This window comes from Hyperolius riggenbachi, chromosome 10 (assembly GCF_040937935.1).
Source record: "Hyperolius riggenbachi isolate aHypRig1 chromosome 10, aHypRig1.pri, whole genome shotgun sequence".
In the NCBI taxonomy this organism is placed as follows: Eukaryota; Metazoa; Chordata; class Amphibia; order Anura; family Hyperoliidae; genus Hyperolius; species Hyperolius riggenbachi.
The window spans coordinates 1,605,491-1,625,903 of record NC_090655.1 but is presented as its reverse complement, the minus strand read 5'-3'; the positions used below and the strand labels follow the sequence as shown (position 1 = coordinate 1,625,903).

The 20,413-nt window shown below is 53.4% G+C and overlaps 1 protein-coding gene across 2 annotated transcripts in view; it reads left to right on the top strand.

The window, feature by feature from the left end:
• The window catches only part of LDB1 (LIM domain binding 1), a 173,713-nt gene that overhangs the window by 1,098 nt on the left and 152,202 nt on the right, over positions 1 to 20,413 (top strand). The gene's annotated exons all lie outside the window — the stretch shown is intronic.

The following is a 20,413-nucleotide window of genomic DNA, read 5'->3' as shown; positions in this document are numbered from 1 at the left end:
AGGATTGTATGGGCAGTGATCAGTTACAGCGCAGTACTGTGAACAGGCCTATAGAATTGTATGGGCAGAGATAAGTTATAGGGCAGTACTGTGACCTGGCCCATAGCATTGCATGGGCAGTGATCAGTTACAGCGCTGTACTGTGACCAGGCCCATAGCATTGCATGGGCAGTGATCAGTTACAGCGCTGTACTGTGACCAGGCCCATAGCATTGCATGGGCAGTGATCAGTTACAGCGCTGTACTGTGACCAGGCCCATAGCATTGTATGGGCAGTGATCAGTTACAGCACTGTACTGTGACCAGGCCCATAGCATTGTATGGGCAGTGGTCAGTTACAGCGCAGTACTATGACCAGGCACATAGCATTGTATGGGCAGTGGTCAGTTACAGCGCAGTACTATGACCAGGCACATAGCATTGTATGGGCAGTGATCAGTTACAGCGCAGTACTGTGAAGAGGCCCATAGCCTTGTATGGGCAGTGATCAGCTATAGCGCAGTATTGTGAACAGGTCTGGAGAGAGTCTATAGGCCTGGTAGATGCTCGCCCCACCAAATCAGAACCGGGAATTTTGTTCTCTGGATGAACTCGATGGACGTATATCTTTTTTCAACCAAAATAACTATGTAACTGCTGTCTTGCCTGGGGCCCCATTTCATCTTATTCCTTTTCACTCGGTATTTACGGAATTGTGTGGTATTTTATGTTGTATTTGCTGGATTATTGCAGTGCAGGACGCATGGATGACAGATGTGATACAGGCAGCATTGTTTATTATACTGACAAGGAAGGAGCAAGTCCAGGCTGCTTAAAATTACCATAAAACTCGTATCGGCTCAAAACCAAGTATCTTATTAGTTATTTTTATGAACTACATAATAATGTGAAATTAGGGAAATATTTTTATTAGTAACTTCCTTATTTTCCTGGATCGTGTAATTAGTTTCCCCTTTTCTCTGCTCTGTTTCCTCCGTTATGTAACCTTCCGAATGGTTGTTACTGACAGCTCCAGGCTGGAGACACCGGACATCTCACTTGTGTTACCGCATGTGATAATCTCTGTGACCTCACATTTACTGACAGCTCCAGGCCGGAGACACCGGACATCTCACTTGTGTTACCGCATGTGATCATCTCTGTGACCTCACATTTACTGACAGCTCCAGGCTGGAGACACCGGACATCTCACTTGTGTTACCGCATGTGATCATCTCTGTGACCTCACATTTACTGACAGCTCCAGGCTGGGGACACCGGACATCTCACTTGTTACCGCATGTGATCATCTCTGTGACCTCACATTTACTGACAGCTCCAGGCTGGAGACACCGGACATCTCACTTGTGTTACAGCATGTGATAATCTCTGTGACTTCACATTTACTGACAGCTCCAGGCTGGAGACACCGGACATCTCACTTGTGTTACTGCATGTGATCATCTCTGTGACCTCACATTTACTGACAGCTCCAGGCTGGAGACACCGGACATCTCACTTGTGTTACTGCATGTGATAATCTCTGTGACCTCACATTTACTGACAGCTCCAGGCTGGGGACACCGGACATCTCACTTGTTACCGCATGTGATCATCTCTGTGACCTCACATTACTGACAGCTCCAGGCTGGAGACACCGGACATCTCACTAGTGTTACCACATGTGATCATCTCTGTGACCTCACATTTACTGACAGCTCCGGGCTGGAGACACCGGACATCTCACTTGTGTTACCGCATGTGATCATCTCTGTGACCTCACATTTACTGACAGCTCCAGGCTGGGGACACCGGACATCTCACGTGTTACTGCATGTGATCATCTCTGTGACCTCACATTTACTGACAGCTCCAGGCTGGGGACACCGGACATCTCACTTGTGTTACCGCGTGTGATAATCTCTGTGACCTCACATTTACTGACAGCTCCAGGCTGGAGACACCGGACATCTCACTTGTGTTACCGCATGTGATAATCTCTGTGACCTCACATTTACTGACGGCTCCAGGCTGGAGACACCGGACACCTCACTTGTGTTACCGCATGTGATAATCTCTGTGACCTCACATTTACTGACAGCTCCTGGCTGGAGACACCGGACATCTCACTTGTGTTACCGCATGTGATAATCTCTGTGACCTCACATCACTGACAGCTCCAGGCTGGAGACTCCAGACACCTCACTTGTGTTACCGCATGTGATAATCTCTGTGACCTCACATTTACTGACAGCTCCAAGCTGGAGACACCGGACATCTCACTTGTGTTACCGCATGTGATAATCTCTGTGACCTCACAGTTACTGACAGCTCCAGGCTGGAGACACCGGACATCTCACTTGTGTTACTGCATGTGATCATCTCTGTGACCTCACATTACTGACAGCTTCAGGCTGGGGACACCGGACATCTCACTTGTGTTACCGCATGTGATAATCTCTGTGACCTCACATTTACTGACAGCTCCAGGCCGGAGACACCGGACATCTCACTTGTGTTACCGCATGTGATAATCTCTGTGACCTCACATTTACTGACAGCTCCAGGCTGCAGACACCGGACATCTCACTTGTGTTACCGCATGTGATCATCTCTGTGACCTCACATTTACTGACAGCCCCAGGCTGGAGACACCGGACATCTCACTTGTGTTACCGCATGTGATAATCTCTGTGACCTCACAGTTACTGACAGCTCCAGGCTGGAGACACCGGACATCTCACTAGTGTTACCACATGTGATAATCTCTGTGACCTCACATTTACTGACAGCTCCAGGCTGGAGACACCGGACATCTCACTTGTGTTACTGCATGTGATCATCTCTGTGACCTCACATTACTGACAGCTCCAGGCTGGGGACACCGGACATCTCACTTGTGTTACCGCATGTGATAATCTCTGTGACCTCACAGTTACTGACAGCTCCAGGCTGGAGACACCGGACATCTCACTAGTGTTACCACATGTGATAATCTCTGTGACCTCACAGTTACTGACAGCTCCAGGCCGGAGACACCGGACATCTCACTAGTGTTACCACATGTGATAATCTCTGTGACCTCACAGTTACTGACCGCTCCAGGCTGGAGACACCGGACATCTCACTTGTGTTACCGCATGTGATAATCTCTGTGACCTCACAGTTACTGACAGCTCCAGGCTGGAGACACCGGACATCTCACTTGTGTTACCGCATGTGATAATCTCTGTGACCTCACAGTTACTGACAGCTCCAGGCTGGAGACACCGGACATCTCACTAGTGTTACCACATGTGATAATCTCTGTGACCTCACATTTACTGACAGCCCCAGGCTGGAGACACCGGACATCTCACTTGTGTTACCGCATGTGAAAATCTCTGTGACCTCACAGTTACTGACAGCTCCAGGCTGGAGACACCGGACATCTCACTAGTGTTACCACATGTGATAATCTCTGTGACCTCACAGTTACTGACAGCTCCAGGCTGGAGACACCGGACATCTCACTAGTGTTACCACATGTGATAATCTCTGTGACCTCACATTTACTGACAGCTCCAGGCTGGAGACACCGGACATCTCACTTGTGTTACCGCATGTGATCATCTCTGTGACCTCACATTACTGACAGCTTCAGGCTGGGGACACCGGACATCTCACTTGTGTTACCGCATGTGATAATCTCTGTGACCTCACATTTACTGACAGCTCCAGGCCGGAGACACCGGACATCTCACTTGTGTTACTGCATGTGATAATCTCTGTGACCTCACAGTTACTGACAGCTCCAGGCTGGAGACACCGGACATCTCACTAGTGTTACCACATGTGATAATCTCTGTGACCTCACATTTACTGACAGCTCCAGGCTGGGGACACCGGACATCTCACTTGTGTTACCGCATGTGATCATCTCTGTGACCTCACATTTACTGACAGCTCCAGGCTGGAGACACCGGACATCTCACTTGTGTTACTGCATGTGATCATCTCTGTGACCTCACATTACTGACAGCTCCAGGCTGGGGACACCGGACATCTCACTTGTGTTACCGCATGTGATAATCTCTGTGACCTCACAGTTACTGACAGCTCCAGGCTGGAGACACCGGACATCTCACTAGTGTTACCACATGTGATAATCTCTGTGACCTCACAGTTACTGACAGCTCCAGGCTGGAGACACCGGACATCTCACTAGTGTTACCACATGTGATAATCTCTGTGACCTCACAGTTACTGACAGCTCCAGGCTGGAGACACCGGACATCTCACTAGTGTTACCACATGTGATAATCTCTGTGACCTCACAGTTACTGACAGCTCCAGGCTGGAGACACCGGACATCTCACTTGTGTTACCGCATGTGATAATCTCTGTGACCTCACATTTACTGACAGCTCCAGGCTGGAGACACCGGACATCTCACTTGTGTTACTGCATGTGATAATCTCTGTGACCTCACAGTTACTGACAGCTCCAGGCTGGAGACACCGGACATCTCACTAGTGTTACCACATGTGATAATCTCTGTGACCTCACATTTACTGACAGCCCCAGGCTGGAGACACCGGACATCTCACTTGTGTTACCGCATGTGATAATCTCTGTGACCTCACAGTTACTGACAGCTCCAGGCTGGAGACACCGGACATCTCACTAGTGTTACCACATGTGATAATCTCTGTGACCTCACAGTTACTGACAGCTCCAGGCTGGAGACACCGGACATCTCACTAGTGTTACCACATGTGATAATCTCTGTGACCTCACATTTACTGACAGCTCCAGGCTGGAGACACCGGACATCTCACTTGTGTTACCGCATGTGATCATCTCTGTGACCTCACATTACTGACAGCTTCAGGCTGGGGACACCGGACATCTCACTTGTGTTACCGCATGTGATAATCTCTGTGACCTCACATTTACTGACAGCTCCAGGCCGGAGACACCGGACATCTCACTTGTGTTACTGCATGTGATCATCTCTGTGACCTCACATTTACTGACAGCTCCAGGCTGCAGACACCGGACATCTCACTTGTTAACACAAGTCTGCTCACCGCATGTGATAATCTCTGTGACCTCACATTTACTGACAGCTCCAGGCCGGAGACACCGGACATCTCACTTGTGTTACTGCATGTGATAATCTCTGTGACCTCACAGTTACTGACAGCTCCAGGCTGGAGACACCGGACATCTCACTAGTGTTACCACATGTGATAATCTCTGTGACCTCACATTTACTGACAGCTCCAGGCTGGGGACACCGGACATCTCACTTGTGTTACCGCATGTGATCATCTCTGTGACCTCACATTTACTGACAGCTCCAGGCTGGAGACACCGGACATCTCACTTGTGTTACTGCATGTGATCATCTCTGTGACCTCACATTACTGACAGCTCCAGGCTGGGGACACCGGACATCTCACTTGTGTTACCGCATGTGATAATCTCTGTGACCTCACAGTTACTGACAGCTCCAGGCTGGAGACACCGGACATCTCACTAGTGTTACCACATGTGATAATCTCTGTGACCTCACAGTTACTGACAGCTCCAGGCTGGAGACACCGGACATCTCACTAGTGTTACCACATGTGATAATCTCTGTGACCTCACAGTTACTGACAGCTCCAGGCTGGAGACACCGGACATCTCACTAGTGTTACCACATGTGATAATCTCTGTGACCTCACATTTACTGACAGCCCCAGGCTGGGGACACCGGACATCTCACTTGTGTTACTGCATGTGATCATCTCTGTGACCTCACATTTACTGACAGCTCCGGGCTGGAGACACCGGACATCTCACTTGTGTTACCGCATGTGATAATCTCTGTGACCTCACATTTACTGACAGCTCCAGGCTGGAGACACCGGACATCTCACTTGTGTTACCGCATGTGATAATCTCTGTGACCTCACATTTACTGACAGCTCCAGGCTGGAGACACCGGACATCTCACTTGTGTTACCACATGTGATAATCTCTGTGACCTTCACATTTACTGACAGCTCCAGGCTGGGGACACCGGACATCTCACTTGTGTTACCGCATGTGATCATCTCTGTGACCTCACATTTCCTGACAGCGCCAGGCTGGAGACACCGGACATCTCACTAGTGTTACCGCATGTGATAATCTCTGTGACCTCACATTTACTGACAGCTTCAGGCTGGAGACACCGGACATCTCACTTGTGTTACCGCATGTGATAATCTCTGTGACCTCACATTACTGACAGCTCCAGGCTGGAGACACCGGACATCTCACTTGTGTTACCGCATGTGATAATCTCTGTGACCTCACATTTACTGACAGCTCCAGGCTGGGCACACCGGACATCTCACTTGTGTTACCGCATGTGATAATCTCTGTGACCTCACATTTACTGACAGCTTCAGGCTGGGGACACCGGACATCTCACTTGTGTTACTGCATGTGATCATCTCTGTGACCTCACATTACTGACAGCTCCAGGCTGGAGACACCGGACATCTCACTTGTGTTACCGCATGTGATAATCTCTGTGACCTCACATTTACTGACAGCTCCAGGCTGGGCACACCGGACATCTCACTTGTGTTACCGCATGTGATAATCTCTCTGACCTCACATTTACTGACAGCTTCAGGCTGGAGACACCGGACATCTCACTTGTGTTACCGCATGTGATAATCTCTGTGACCTCACATTACTGACAGCTCCAGGCTGGAGACACCGGACATCTCACTTGTGTTACCGCATGTGATAATCTCTGTGACCTCACATTTACTGACAGCTCCAGGCGGGAGACACCGGACATCTCACTTGTGTTACCGCATGTGATCATCTCTGTGACCTCACATTTACTGACAGCTCCAGGCGGGAGACACCGGACATCTCACTTGTGTTACCGCATGGGATAATCTCTGTGACCTTCACATTTACTGACAGCTCCAGGCTGGGGACACCGGACATCTCACTTGTGTTACCCCATGTGATAATCTCTGTGACCTCACATTTACTGACAGCTCCAGGCCGGAGACACCGGACATCTCACTTGTGTTACCGCATGTGATCATCTCTGTGACCTCACATTTACTGACAGCTCCAGGCCGGAGACACCGGACATCTCACTTGTGTTACCGCATGTGATCATCTCTGTGACCTCACATTTACTGACAGCTCCAGGCTGGAGACACCGGACATCTCACTTGTGTTACCGCATGTGATAATCTCTGTGAGTTCACATTTACTGACAGCTCCGGGCTGGAGACACCGGACATCTCACTTGTGTTACCGCATGGGATAATCTCTGTGACCTTCACATTTACTGACAGCTCCAGGCTGGGGACACCGGACATCTCACTTGTGTTACCCCATGTGATAATCTCTGTGACCTCACATTTACTGACAGCTCCAGGCCGGAGACACCGGACATCTCACTTGTGTTACCGCATGTGATAATCTCTGTGACCTCACATTTACTGACAGCTCCAGGCTGGGGACACCGGACATCTCACTTGTGTTACCGCATGTGATAATCTCTGTGACCTCACATTTACTGACAGCTCCAGGCTGGGGACACCGGACATCTCACTTGTGTTACCGCATGGGATAATCTCTGTGACCTCACATTTACTGACAGCTCCAGGCTGGGGACACCGGACATCTCACTTGTGTTACCGCATGTGATAATCTCTGTGACCTCACATTTACTGACAGCTCCAGGCTGGGGACACCGGACATCTCACTTGTGTTACCGCATGTGATAATCTCTGTGAATTCACATTTACTGACAGCTCCAGGCTGCAGACACCGGACATCTCACTTGTGTTACCGCATGTGATAATCTCTGTGACCTCACATTTACTGACAGCTCCAGGCTGCAGACACCGGACATCTCACTAGTGTTACCACATGTGATAATCTCTGTGACCTCACATTTACTGACAGCCCCAGGCTGGAGACACCGGACATCTCACTTGTGTTACCGCATGTGATAATCTCTGTGACCTCACATTTACTGACAGCTCCAGGCTGGGGACACCGGACATCTCACTTGTGTTACCGCATGTGATAATCTCTGTGAATTCACATTTACTGACAGCTCCAGGCTGCAGACACCGGACATCTCACTTGTGTTACCGCATGTGATAATCTGTGACCTCACATTTACTGACAGCTCCAGGCTGGGGACACCGGACATCTCACTTGTGTTACCGCATGTGATCATCTCTGTGAATTCACATTTACTGACAGCTCCAGGCTGGAGACACCGGACATCTCACTTGTGTTACTGCATGTGATCATCTCTGTGACCTCACATTACTTACTGACAGCTCCAGGCTGGAGACACCGGACATCTCACTTGTGTTACTGCATGTGATAATCTCTGTGACCTCACATTTACTGACAGCTCCAGGCTGGGGACACCGGACATCTCACTTGTGTTACCACATGTGATAATCTCTGTGACCTCACATTACTGACAGCTCCAGGCTGGAGACACCGGACATCTCACTTGTGTTACTGCATGTGATAATCTGTGACCTCACATTTACTGACAGCTCCAGGCTGGGGACACCGGACATCTCACTTGTGTTACTGCATGTGATCATCTCAGCACACTGACATTTGACGTATTTACCTGACAAGTCGGTAATTTCTGTTTTTCCATGCGGTAAAAGCTTAAAAGTACACCTGCAGTGAAAGGGATATGGAGACTGCCATATTTATTTCCTGTTACAATACCAGTTGCCTGGCTGTCCTGCTGATCTCTGGTTGCAGTAATGTCTGAATCGCACGAATGAAACAAGCATGCAGCTAATTCAGTCTGACTTCAGTTACCTGATTTGCTGGATGCTTGTTCAGGGGCTGTGGCTAAAAGTATTAGAGGCAGAGGATCAGCAGGACAGCCAGGCAACTAGTATTGTGTAAAAGGAAATGTCAGTCTCCATATCCCTCTCACTTAAGATTTCAGTAACCGTTTGGTAAAATTAGCCATTTTCTGCGTTACCGAATGTGGCAATGCTCGGTGAATTGCGCGGTACGTTGTGGTGGTGGTGCTCTGTGCTTTTTTGTGTCGGCTAGAATCGGCAGGATAACATGCGCGCAATGCCCGGTTTCGGTGTAGCCGGCGGCACGTGCAGAGCCACGAGTACGCATCAGAATCGGTGTTGCCGTGCAGAGGGACTCCGGCACATGCCAGGAGAAATGGCGCCGGCATGCGGATCGGACTGCAGGCTCTGTAACGGAAACCGCCAATGTTTCCCACTCCGGCTCGGACGCAGGGAAACGCTGCAATCCCTTCCTAGTGGAAATGGGCCCTCTTACTAAAGCTACGTTTCCACTAGTGCGATTCCGTTGTGGAAAACGCGTAGACTGATTTACATGCGGATGCACATTTGTACACGTTCGTATGCAAATTTTAACGTGAAAACACATGCATTTTCATGGATTTTTGTAAGTATGTGAATTTAACCACGTCAGTGCCTGTGTGCTCTTACATTGTTACGGGAAAACGTACAAATTTGCATGGAAAATTCGCATAGTGAAAACTCATGCGATTTTCCTATCCATTACATGCTAATCACACACTATGCTTGCAGTGTGCAAATTCTAATGGCTCTGCTGTGCAGTGGAAATGGGCCCATTGACTTGTACTGGTTATGCAAATCTGCATGCAGAAAATGTGTGCAAATTCGCACTAGTGGAAACAGCCCCACCACCCCGATTTCCAATGATCGCACAGCACCCAACAACTTACTCTGCTTCATTTAACTTCAACACAATAGCACACTGGCTGGCTGTGAGTCTGTGACAAACCAGCTGCTCACCATCAGCCACTCCATTCCTCCTCAGTCAGGACAGCAGTGCCACCTCCTCCCTTCTGCTGTGCAAGTCAAATGAAACACTGCTGCTCTCCTCCTGCCTCCCTCCTCCTCACTCACTGTCATACTCCTCACACAGCACAACAAGCTGCTTTTCCCCAATACTGCCCTCCTGCCTCCCCCCCTCCTCACTCACTGCCAGACTCCTCACAAAGCACAACAAGCTGCTTTTCCCCAATGCTGCTCTCCTGCCTCCCCCCTTCTCACTCACTGTCAACCTCCTCATACAGCACAACAAGCTGCGTTTTTGCCAATGATGCTCTCCTGCCTTCCCCCTCCTCACTCACTGTCACACTCCTCACACAGCACGACAAGCTGCTTTTCCACAATGCTGCTCTCCTGTCTCCCCCCTCCTCACTCACTGCCAGACTCCTCATAAAGCACAACAAGCTGCTTTTCCACAATGATGACCTCTTCACCTTGCTCTCCTCTCGCTACTCCTACTCTGACTGCATGCTGTTAGTGTAAACACAGTACAAAAAGGCCGCCCCCTGTAATTTCTGCGCCTGATGCAAATGTTTCACCTTGCTTCATGAGAGAACCGTCCCTGATAATACATAATAATAATATGGTAGGACATTACACTATGACTATGGTAGGATTAGAGCAGTGATGGCTAACCTTGGCACTCCAGCTGTGAGAAAACTACAAATCCCATCATGTCTATGCCTTCCCTGAGTTATGCTTGGGCCTGTCAGAGTATTGCAATGCCTCATGGGACTTGTAGTTCCACCACAACTGGAGTGCCAAGGTTAGCCATCAGTGGATTAGAGTGTGAGCTCCTCTGAGGACAGTCAGTGACATGACTATGTACTCTGTAATGTGCTGCAGGAGATGTCAGTGCTATATACATACATAATAATAATATGGTAGGACATTACACTATGACTATGGTAGGATTAGAGTGTGAGCTCCTCTGAGGACAGTTAGTGGCATGACTATGTACTCTGTAATGTCCTGCAGAAGATGTCAGTGCTATATAAATACATAATAATAACATGGTAGGACATTACACTATGACTATGGTAGGATTAGATTGTGAGCTCATCTGAGGACAGTCAGTGACATGACTATGTACTCTGTAATGTGCTGCAGAAGATATCAGTGGTATATAAATACATAATAATAATATGGTAGGACATTAGACTATGACTATGGTAGGATTAGAGTGTGAGCTCCTCTGAGGACAGTCAGTGACATGACTATGTACTCTGTAATGTGCTGCAGGAGATGTCAGTGCTACATAAATTAATAATAATAATATATAATAATGCTCTTGGCCAGTGGAAGAGGTGAGGCAGCTGCACAATTATACAATTTTCTGGACTGTCACTTGCAGAATGGGAAGTGCAGTGATATAACACCCCTATATGATATGAATGGCTGGGTGACTGTAATGGCCCATACTCACGGGCAACTTCTAGGGCCTGTCGCCAGCACACGTGAGCATGTGGGCGACAGGCCGGCGACAGCTCCTCGCCAGGTCCCTCCGCATACACACGTGGAAGAGGGACCAGCGGTGCGACGGAAGCTGTCGCCGACGTTCCTCCTCCCCCCCGCCGGAACCTCCGTATACTTCAATGGAGGTTGCTGTCGCTAGTCCGCGTACTCACGCGGAGTAGCGACAGTTGCGGCGGCGACTGTCGCCAGGCGATTGACCGCGCCAATCGCCCGGCGACATCAGCGGCGAGCGACGGTTCGGGGTGCGCGCCCGTGCAACGCCGCATACTCACGGGCGACCTGTCGCTGCAGGCGACATTTGTAGCCCGTGAGTATGGGCCATTAGGCTTGGCTGGACTTGGTTGCTGGGGGCAGCTGGACATCGCTGGCGGTATTCCTGAGGCCTTCAGCGATTTGCGTCTGTCTATAAATATCCATGTAGTTGTCACAGGTACAGCATGCTTAGTATGCACCGTGCATAGTCCTGTCTACAGGAGGCTGCCTCTGTGGGTGCCAGTATGGCAGAGGCATATGGAAGTGTGTGTGTGCGTCTCTCTTTCTGTGACTCTGTCGCCGTGTGTCGCTGTGTGTGGATGTGTGTGTCACTCTGATTGTGTGACTCTGTACAGTGTGTGTGTGTGTGTGTGTGTGTGTGTGTGTGTGTGTGTCTGTGTCTCTGTCGCCGTGTGTCGGTGTGTGGGTGTGTGTGTCACTCTGATTGTGTGACTCTGTACAGTGTGTGTGTGTGTGTGTGTGTGTGTGTGTGTGTGTGTGTGTGTGTGTGTCTCTCTCTCTGTGTCTCTCTGTGTCTCTGTCGCCGTGTGTCGCTGTGTGGATGTGTGTGTCACTCTGATTGTGTGACTCTGTACAGTGTGTGTGTGTGTGTGTGTGTGTCTCTCTCTCTGTGTCTCTGTCGCCGTGTGTCGCTGTGTGGATGTGTGTGTCACTCTGATTGTGTGACTCTGTACAGTGTGTGTGTGTGTGTGTACAGTGTGTGTGTACAGTGTGTGTGTACAGTGTGTGTGTACAGTGTGTGTGTACGTGTGTGTGTGTGTATGTGGTGTGTGTGTATGTATGTGGTGTGTGTGTGTGTGTACAGTGTGTGTGTGTGTGTGTGTGTCTCTCTCTCTCTCTCTCTCTCTCTCTCTCTCTCTCTCTGTGTCTCTGTCGCCGTGTGTCGCTGTGTGTGGATGTGTGTGTCACTCTGATTGTGTGACTCTGTACAGTGTGTGTGTCTGTGTGTCTGTGTCGCCGTGTGTTGGATGGTGAATTCCCTGGCCGGCTGTGACGGTTGCTGGTGACATTCATTCCCTCACATGCAGCTGACATGTGACAGTGTGAGGAGAGTGGAGAATTCGCTCTTGTCCCAGTTTGTTGAGCTGTTGAGCAGACACAGTGACATGGGGGGAGGGGGACACTGATATATGGGGGGGGGGGGTACAGAGCTGTGTGGGGCAGGGGAGCAGTCCCGGCTGCAATTGCATAGGGCCCACAGGTGGGGCGGGGGGCTCCAATTATTAAGCCTTCCCCTCCTCCCATACAGGGCACTATACATCAGATCAGGTGGTTTGTGGCTACACTTGTTATGGGTGTAACGATCATGATGGCCACACTTGTTTTCTGACTCTTGTGACATGGGCCCAGGGCCGGGCCGAGGCAGAGGCTGGAGAGGCTCCAGCCTCAGGGCGCAGTGTAGGAGGGGGCGCACAATCTATTCAGCTGTCATTCCTAATTGTGTATGAAGCAGAAAGAAATAAGAAAAGGGGATACATAGCAGTGACTGCAAGTCAGATAACTAGATATTAAGGTGTTGGGGAGGCTGTGGGCCTTGTGGCGCCTCTTAGTCTAATAGCAATCAGTGTGTGATGGCTGGGGTGGCAGGGATGGAGGGGCGCACTTTGGTGTCTCAGCCTTGGGTGCTGGAGGACCTTGTCCCAGCTCTGCATGGGCCCCCAGGCTGTGAGGGGCACCAGGCAAGGGAAGAGGTGAGAACATTAAGGGGGACCTGGTCAAAGTTTTTCTTACTTTGAACCTCGCCTCTGCCTGGCCACGCTGGTCGGTATAGGGAGCTACGTTATACGCCTCTGCCTGGCCACGCTGGTCGGTACAGGGAGCTACGTTATACGCCTCTGCCTGGCCACGCTGGTCGGTACAGGGAGCTACGTTATACGCCTCTGCCTGGCCACGCTGGTCGGTACGGGGAGCTACGTTATACGCCTCTGCCTGGCCACGCTGGTCGGTATGGGGAGCTACGTTATATACCTCTGCCTGGCCACGCTGGTCGGTACGGGGAGCTACGTTATACGCCTCTGCCTGGCCACGCTGGTCGGTACGGGGCGCTACGTTATACGCCTCTGCCTGGCCACGCTGGTCGGTATGGGGAGCTACGTTATACACCTCTGCCTGGCCACGCTGGTCAGTACGGGGAGCTACGTTATACACCTCTGCCTGGCCACGCTGGTCAGTACGGGGAGCTACGTTATACACCTGCCTGGCCATGCTGGTCGGTACAGGGAGCTACGTTATACACCTCTGCCTGGCCACGCTGGTCGGTACAGGGAGCTACGCTATACGCCTCTGCCTGGCCACGCTGGTCAGTACGGGGAGCTACGTTATACGCCTCTGCCTGGCCACGCTGGTCGGTATAGCGAGCTACGTTATACGCCTCTGCCTGGCCACGCTGGTCAGTACGGGGAGCTACGTTATACACCTGCCTGGCCACGCTGGTCGGTACAGGGAGCTACGTTATACGCCTCTGCCTGGCCACGCTGGTCGGTACAGGGAGCTACGTTATACGCCTCTGCCTGGCCACGCTGGTCGGTACGGGGAGCTATGTTATACGCCTCTGCCTGGCCACGCTGGTCGGTACGGGGAGCTACGTTATACGCCTCTGCCTGGCCACGCTGGTCAGTATAGGGAGCTACGTTATACGCCTCTGCCTGGCCACGCTGGTCGGTACGGGGAGCTATGTTATACGCCTCTGCCTGGCCACGCTGGTCGGTACGGGGAGCTACGTTATACGCCTCTGCCTGGCCACGCTGGTCAGTATAGGGAGCTACGTTATACGCCTCTGCCTGGCCATGCTGGTCAGTACGGGGAGCTACGTTATACACCTCTGCCTGGCCACGCTGGTCGGTATAGCGAGCTACGTTATACACCTCTGCCTGGCCACGCTGGTCAGTACGGGGAGCTACGTTATACACCTCTGCCTGGCCACGCTGGTCGGTACAGGGAGCTACGTTATACGCCTCTGCCTGGCCACGCTGGTCAGTATAGCGAGCTACGTTATGCGCCTTTGCCTGGCCACGCTGGTCGGTATAGGGAGCTACGTTATACGCCTCTGCCTGGCCACGCTGGTCGGTACGGGGAGCTACGTTATACTCCTCTGCCTGGCCACGCTGGTCAGTATAGGGAGCTACGTTATACGCCTCTGCCTGGCCACGCTGGTCGGTATAGCGAGCTACGTTATACGCCTCTGCCTGGCCACGCTGGTCGGTACGGGGAGCTACGTTATACACCTCTGCCTGGCCACGCTGGTCAGTATAGGGAGCTACGTTATACGCCTCTGCCTGGCCACGCTGGTCAGTATAGGGAGCTACGTTATACACCTCTGTCTGGCCACGCTGGTCAGTATAGGGAGCTACGTTATACGCCTCTGCCTGGCCACGCTGGTCGGTACGGGGAGCTACGTTATACGCCTCTGCCTGGCCACGCTGGTCGGTACGGGGAGCTATGTTATACACCTCTGCCTGGCCACGCTGGTCAGTACGGGGAGGTACGTTATACACCTCTGCCTGGCCACGCTGGTCGGTACAGGGAGCTACGTTATACGCCTCTGCCTGGCCACGCTGGTCGGTACGGGGAGCTACGTTATACGCCTCTGCCTGGCCACGCTGGTCGGTATAGCGAGCTACGTTATACGCCTCTGCCTGGCCACGCTGGTCGGTATAGCGAGCTACGTTATACACATCTGCCTGGCCACGCTGGTCGGTATAGCGAGCTACGTTATACACCTCTGCCTGGCCACGCTGGTCAGTACGGGGAGCTACGTTATACGCCTCTGCCTGGCCACGCTGGTCGGTATGGGGAGCTACGTTATACGCCTCTGCCTGGCCACGCTGGTTGGTACACGGAGCTACGTTATACGCCTCTGCCTGGCCACGCTGGTTGGTATGGGGAGCTACGTTATACACCTCTGTCTGGCCACGCTGGTTGGTATGGGGAGCTACGTTATACACCTCTGCCTGGCCACGCTGGTTGGTATAGAGAGGTACGTTATACGTCTCTGCCTGGCCACGCTGGTTGGTATAGAGAGGTACGTTATACGTCTCTGCCTGGCCACGCTGGTCAGTACGGGGAGCTACGTTCTACACCTGCCTGGCCACGCTGGTCGGTACAGGGAGCTACGTTATACGCCTCTGCCTGGCCATGCTGGTCGGTACAGGGAGCTACGTTATACGCCTCTGCCTGGCCACGCTGGTCGGTACGGGGAGCTACGTTATACACCTCTGCCTGGCCACGCTGGTCGGTACAGGGAGCTACGTTATACGCCTCTGCCTGGCCACGCTGGTCGGTACGGGGAGCTACGTTATACACCTCTGCCTGGCCACGCTGGTCGGTACAGGGAGCTACGTTATACGCCTCTGCCTGGCCACGCTGGTCGGTACGGGGAGCTACGTTATACGCCTCTGCCTGGCCACGCTGGTCGGTACGGGGAGCTACGTTATACACCTCTGCCTGGCCACGCTGGTCAGTACGGGGAGCTAGGTTATACACCTCTGCCTGGCCACGCTGGTCAGTACGGGGAGCTACGTTATACGCCTCTGCCTGGCCACGCTGGTCGGTATAGGGAGCTACGTTATACGCCTCTGCCTGGCCACGCTGGTCGGTATAGCGAGCTACGTTATACGCCTCTGCCTGGCCACGCTGGTCGGTATAGCGAGCTACGTTATACACATCTGCCTGGCCACGCTGGTCGGTATAGCGAGCTACGTTATACACCTCTGCCTGGCCACGCTGGTCAGTACGGGGAGCTACGTTATACGCCTCTGCCTGGCCACGCTGGTCGGTATGGGGAGCTACGTTATACGCCTCTGCCTGGCCACGCTGGTTGGTACAGGGAGCTACGTTATACGCCTCTGCCTGGCCACGCTGGTTGGTACACGGAGCTACGTTATACGCCTCTGCCTGGCCACGCTGGTTGGTATGGGGAGCTACGTTATACACCTCTGTCTGGCCACGCTGGTTGGTATGGGGAGCTACGTTATACACCTCTGCCTGGCCACGCTGGTTGGTATAGAGAGGTACGTTATACGTCTCTGCCTGGCCACGCTGGTTGGTATAGAGAGGTACGTTATACGTCTCTGCCTGGCCACGCTGGTCAGTACGGGGAGCTACGTTCTACACCTGCCTGGCCACGCTGGTCGGTACAGGGAGCTACGTTATACGCCTCTGCCTGGCCATGCTGGTCGGTACAGGGAGCTACGTTATACGCCTCTGCCTGGCCACGCTGGTCGGTACGGGGAGCTACGTTATACACCTCTGCCTGGCCACGCTGGTCGGTACAGGGAGCTACGTTATACGCCTCTGCCTGGCCACGCTGGTCGGTACGGGGAGCTACGTTATACACCTCTGCCTGGCCACGCTGGTCGGTACAGGGAGCTACGTTATACGCCTCTGCCTGGCCACGCTGGTCGGTACGGGGAGCTACGTTATACGCCTCTGCCTGGCCACGCTGGTCGGTACGGGGAGCTACGTTATACACCTCTGCCTGGCCACGCTGGTCAGTACGGGGAGCTAGGTTATACACCTCTGCCTGGCCACGCTGGTCAGTACGGGGAGCTACGTTATACGCCTCTGCCTGGCCACGCTGGTCGGTATAGTGAGCTACGTTATACGCCTCTGCCTGGCCACGCTGGTCGGTACGGGGAGCTACGTTATACGCCTCTGCCTGGCCACGCTGGTCGGTACGGGAAGCTACGTTATACGCCTCTGCCTGCCCACGCTGGTCGGTACAAGGAGCTACGTTATACACCTGCCTGGCCACGCTGGTCGGTATAGGGAGCTACGTTATACGCCTCTGCCTGGCCACGCTGGTCGGTATAGGGAGCTACGTTATACGCCTCTGCCTGGCCACGCTGGTCAGTACGGGGAGCTACGTTATACACCTCTGCCTGGCCACGCTGGTCGGTACAGGGAGCTACGTTATACGCCTCTGCCTGGCCACGCTGGTCGGTACGGGGAGCTACGTTATATGCCTCTGCCTGGCCACGCTGGTCGGTACGGGGAGCTACGTTATACGCCTCTGCCTGGCCACGCTGGTCGGTATAGGGAGCTACGTTATACACCTCTGCCTGGCCACGCTGGTCGGTACGGGGAGCTACGTTATACGCCTCTGCCTGGCCACGCTGGTCGGTATGGGGAGCTACGTTATACGCCTCTGCCTGGCCACACTGGTCGGTACGGGGAGCTACGTTATACACCTCTGCCTGGCCACGCTGGTTGGTATAGAGAGGTACGTTATACGTCTCTGCCTGGCCACGCTGGTTGGTATAGAGAGGTACGTTATACGTCTCTGCCTGGCCACGCTGGTCAGTACGGGGAGCTACGTTATACACCTGCCTGGCCACGCTGGTCGGTACGGGGAGCTACGTTATACGCCTCTGCCTGGCCACGCTGGTCGGTACAGGGAGCTACGTTATACGCCTCTGCCTGGCCACGCTGGTCGGTACGGGGAGCTACGTTATACACCTCTGCCTGGCCACGCTGGTCGGTATAGCGAGCTACGTTATACGCCTCTGCCTGGCCACGCTGGTCGGTACGGGGAGCTACGTTATACACCTCTGCCTGGCCACGCTGGTCGGTACAGGGAGCTACGTTATACGCCTCTGCCTGGCCACGCTGGTCGGTATGGGGCGCTACGTTATACGCCTTTGCCTGGCCATGCTGGTCGGTACAGGGAGCTACGTTATACGCCTCTGCCTGGCCACGCTGGTCAGTACGGGGAGCTACGTTATACACCTCTGCCTGGCCACGCTGGTCGGTATAGCGAGCTACGTTATACACCTCTGCCTGGCCACGCTGGTCGGTATAGCGAGCTACGTTATACGCCTCTGCCTGGCCACGCTGGTCGGTATAGCGAGCTACGTTATACACCTCTGCCTGGCCACGCTGGTCGGTATAGTGAGCTACGTTATACGCCTCTGCCTGGCCACGCTGGTCGGTATAGCGAGCTACGTTATACACCTGCCTGGCCACGCTGGTCGGTATAGGGAGCTACGTTATACACCTCTGCCTGGCGACGCTGGTCGGTATGGGGAGCTACTTTATACACCTCTGCCTGGCAACGCTGGTCGGTATAGCGAGCTACGTTATACACCTCTGCCTGGCGACGCTGGTCGGTATGGGGAGCTACATTATACACCTCTGCCTGGCCACGCTGGTCGGTACGGGGAGCTACGTTATACGCCTCTGCCTGGCCACGCTGGTCGGTATAGCGAGCTACGTTATACGCCTCTGCCTGGCCACGCTGGTCGGTATAGCGAGCTACGTTATACACATCTGCCTGGCCACGCTGGTCGGTATAGCGAGCTACGTTATACACCTGCCTGGCCACGCTGGTCGGTACGGGGAGCTACGTTATACACCTCTGCCTGGCCACGCTGGTCGGTACAGGGAGCTACGTTATACACCTCTGCCTGGCCACGCTGGTTGGTACAGGGAGCTACGTTATACGCCTCTGCCTGGCCACGCTGGTCAGTACGGGGAGCTACGTTATACACCTCTGCCTGGCCACGCTGGTCGGTATAGGGAGCTACGTTATACGCCTCTGCCTGGCCACGCTGGTCGGTATGGGGAGCTACGTTATACGTCTCTGCCTGGCCACGCTGGTTGGTATGGGGAGCTACGTTATACGCCTCTGCCTGGCCACGCTGGTTGGTACACGGAGCTACGTTATACGCCTCTGCCTGGCCACGCTGGTTGGTACAGGGAGCTACGTTATACTCCTCTGTCTGGCCACGCTGGTCGGTATAGGGAGCTACGTTATACGCCTCTGCCTGGCCACGCTGGTCGGTATGGGGAGCTACGTTATACGTCTCTGCCTGGCCACGCTGGTTGGTATGGGGAGCTACGTTATACGCCTCTGCCTGGCCACGCTGGTTGGTACACGGAGCTACGTTATACGCCTCTGCCTGGCCACGCTGTTTGGTACACGGAGCTACGTTATACGCCTCTGCCTGGCCACGCCGGTCGGAATAGGGAGCTACGTTATACGCCTCTGCCTGGCCACGCTGGTCGGTATAGGGAGCTACGTTATACGCCTCTGCCTGGCCACGCTGGTTGGTATGGGGAGCTACGTTATACGCCTCTGCCTGGCCACGCTGGTCGGTATGGGGAGCTGCGTTATACACCTCTTCCTGGCCACGCTGGTCGGTACAGGGAGCTACGTTATACGCCTCTGCCTGGCCACGCTGGTCGGTACGGGGAGCTACGTTATACGCCTCTGCCTGGCCACGCTGGTCGGTACAGGGAGCTACGTTATACGCCTCTGCCTGGCCACGCTGGTCAGTACGGGGAGCTACGTTATACGCCTCTGCCTGGCCACGCTGGTCAGTACGGGGAGCTACGTTATACGCCTCTGCCTGGCCACGCTGGTCGGTATGGGGAGCTACGTTATACGCCTCTGCCTGGCCACGCTGGTTGGTACACGGAGCTACGTTATACGCCTCTGCCTGGCCACGCTGGTTGGTATGGGGAGCTACGTTATACACCTCTGTCTGGCCACGCTGGTTGGTATGGGGAGCTACGTTATACACCTCTGCCTGGCCACGCTGGTTGGTATAGAGAGGTACGTTATACGTCTCTGCCTGGCCACGCTGGTTGGTATAGAGAGGTACGTTATACGTCTCTGCCTGGCCACGCTGGTCAGTACGGGGAGCTACGTTCTACACCTGCCTGGCCACGCTGGTCGGTACAGGGAGCTACGTTATACGCCTCTGCCTGGCCATGCTGGTCGGTACAGGGAGCTACGTTATACGCCTCTGCCTGGCCACGCTGGTCGGTACGGGGAGCTACGTTATACACCTCTGCCTGGCCAC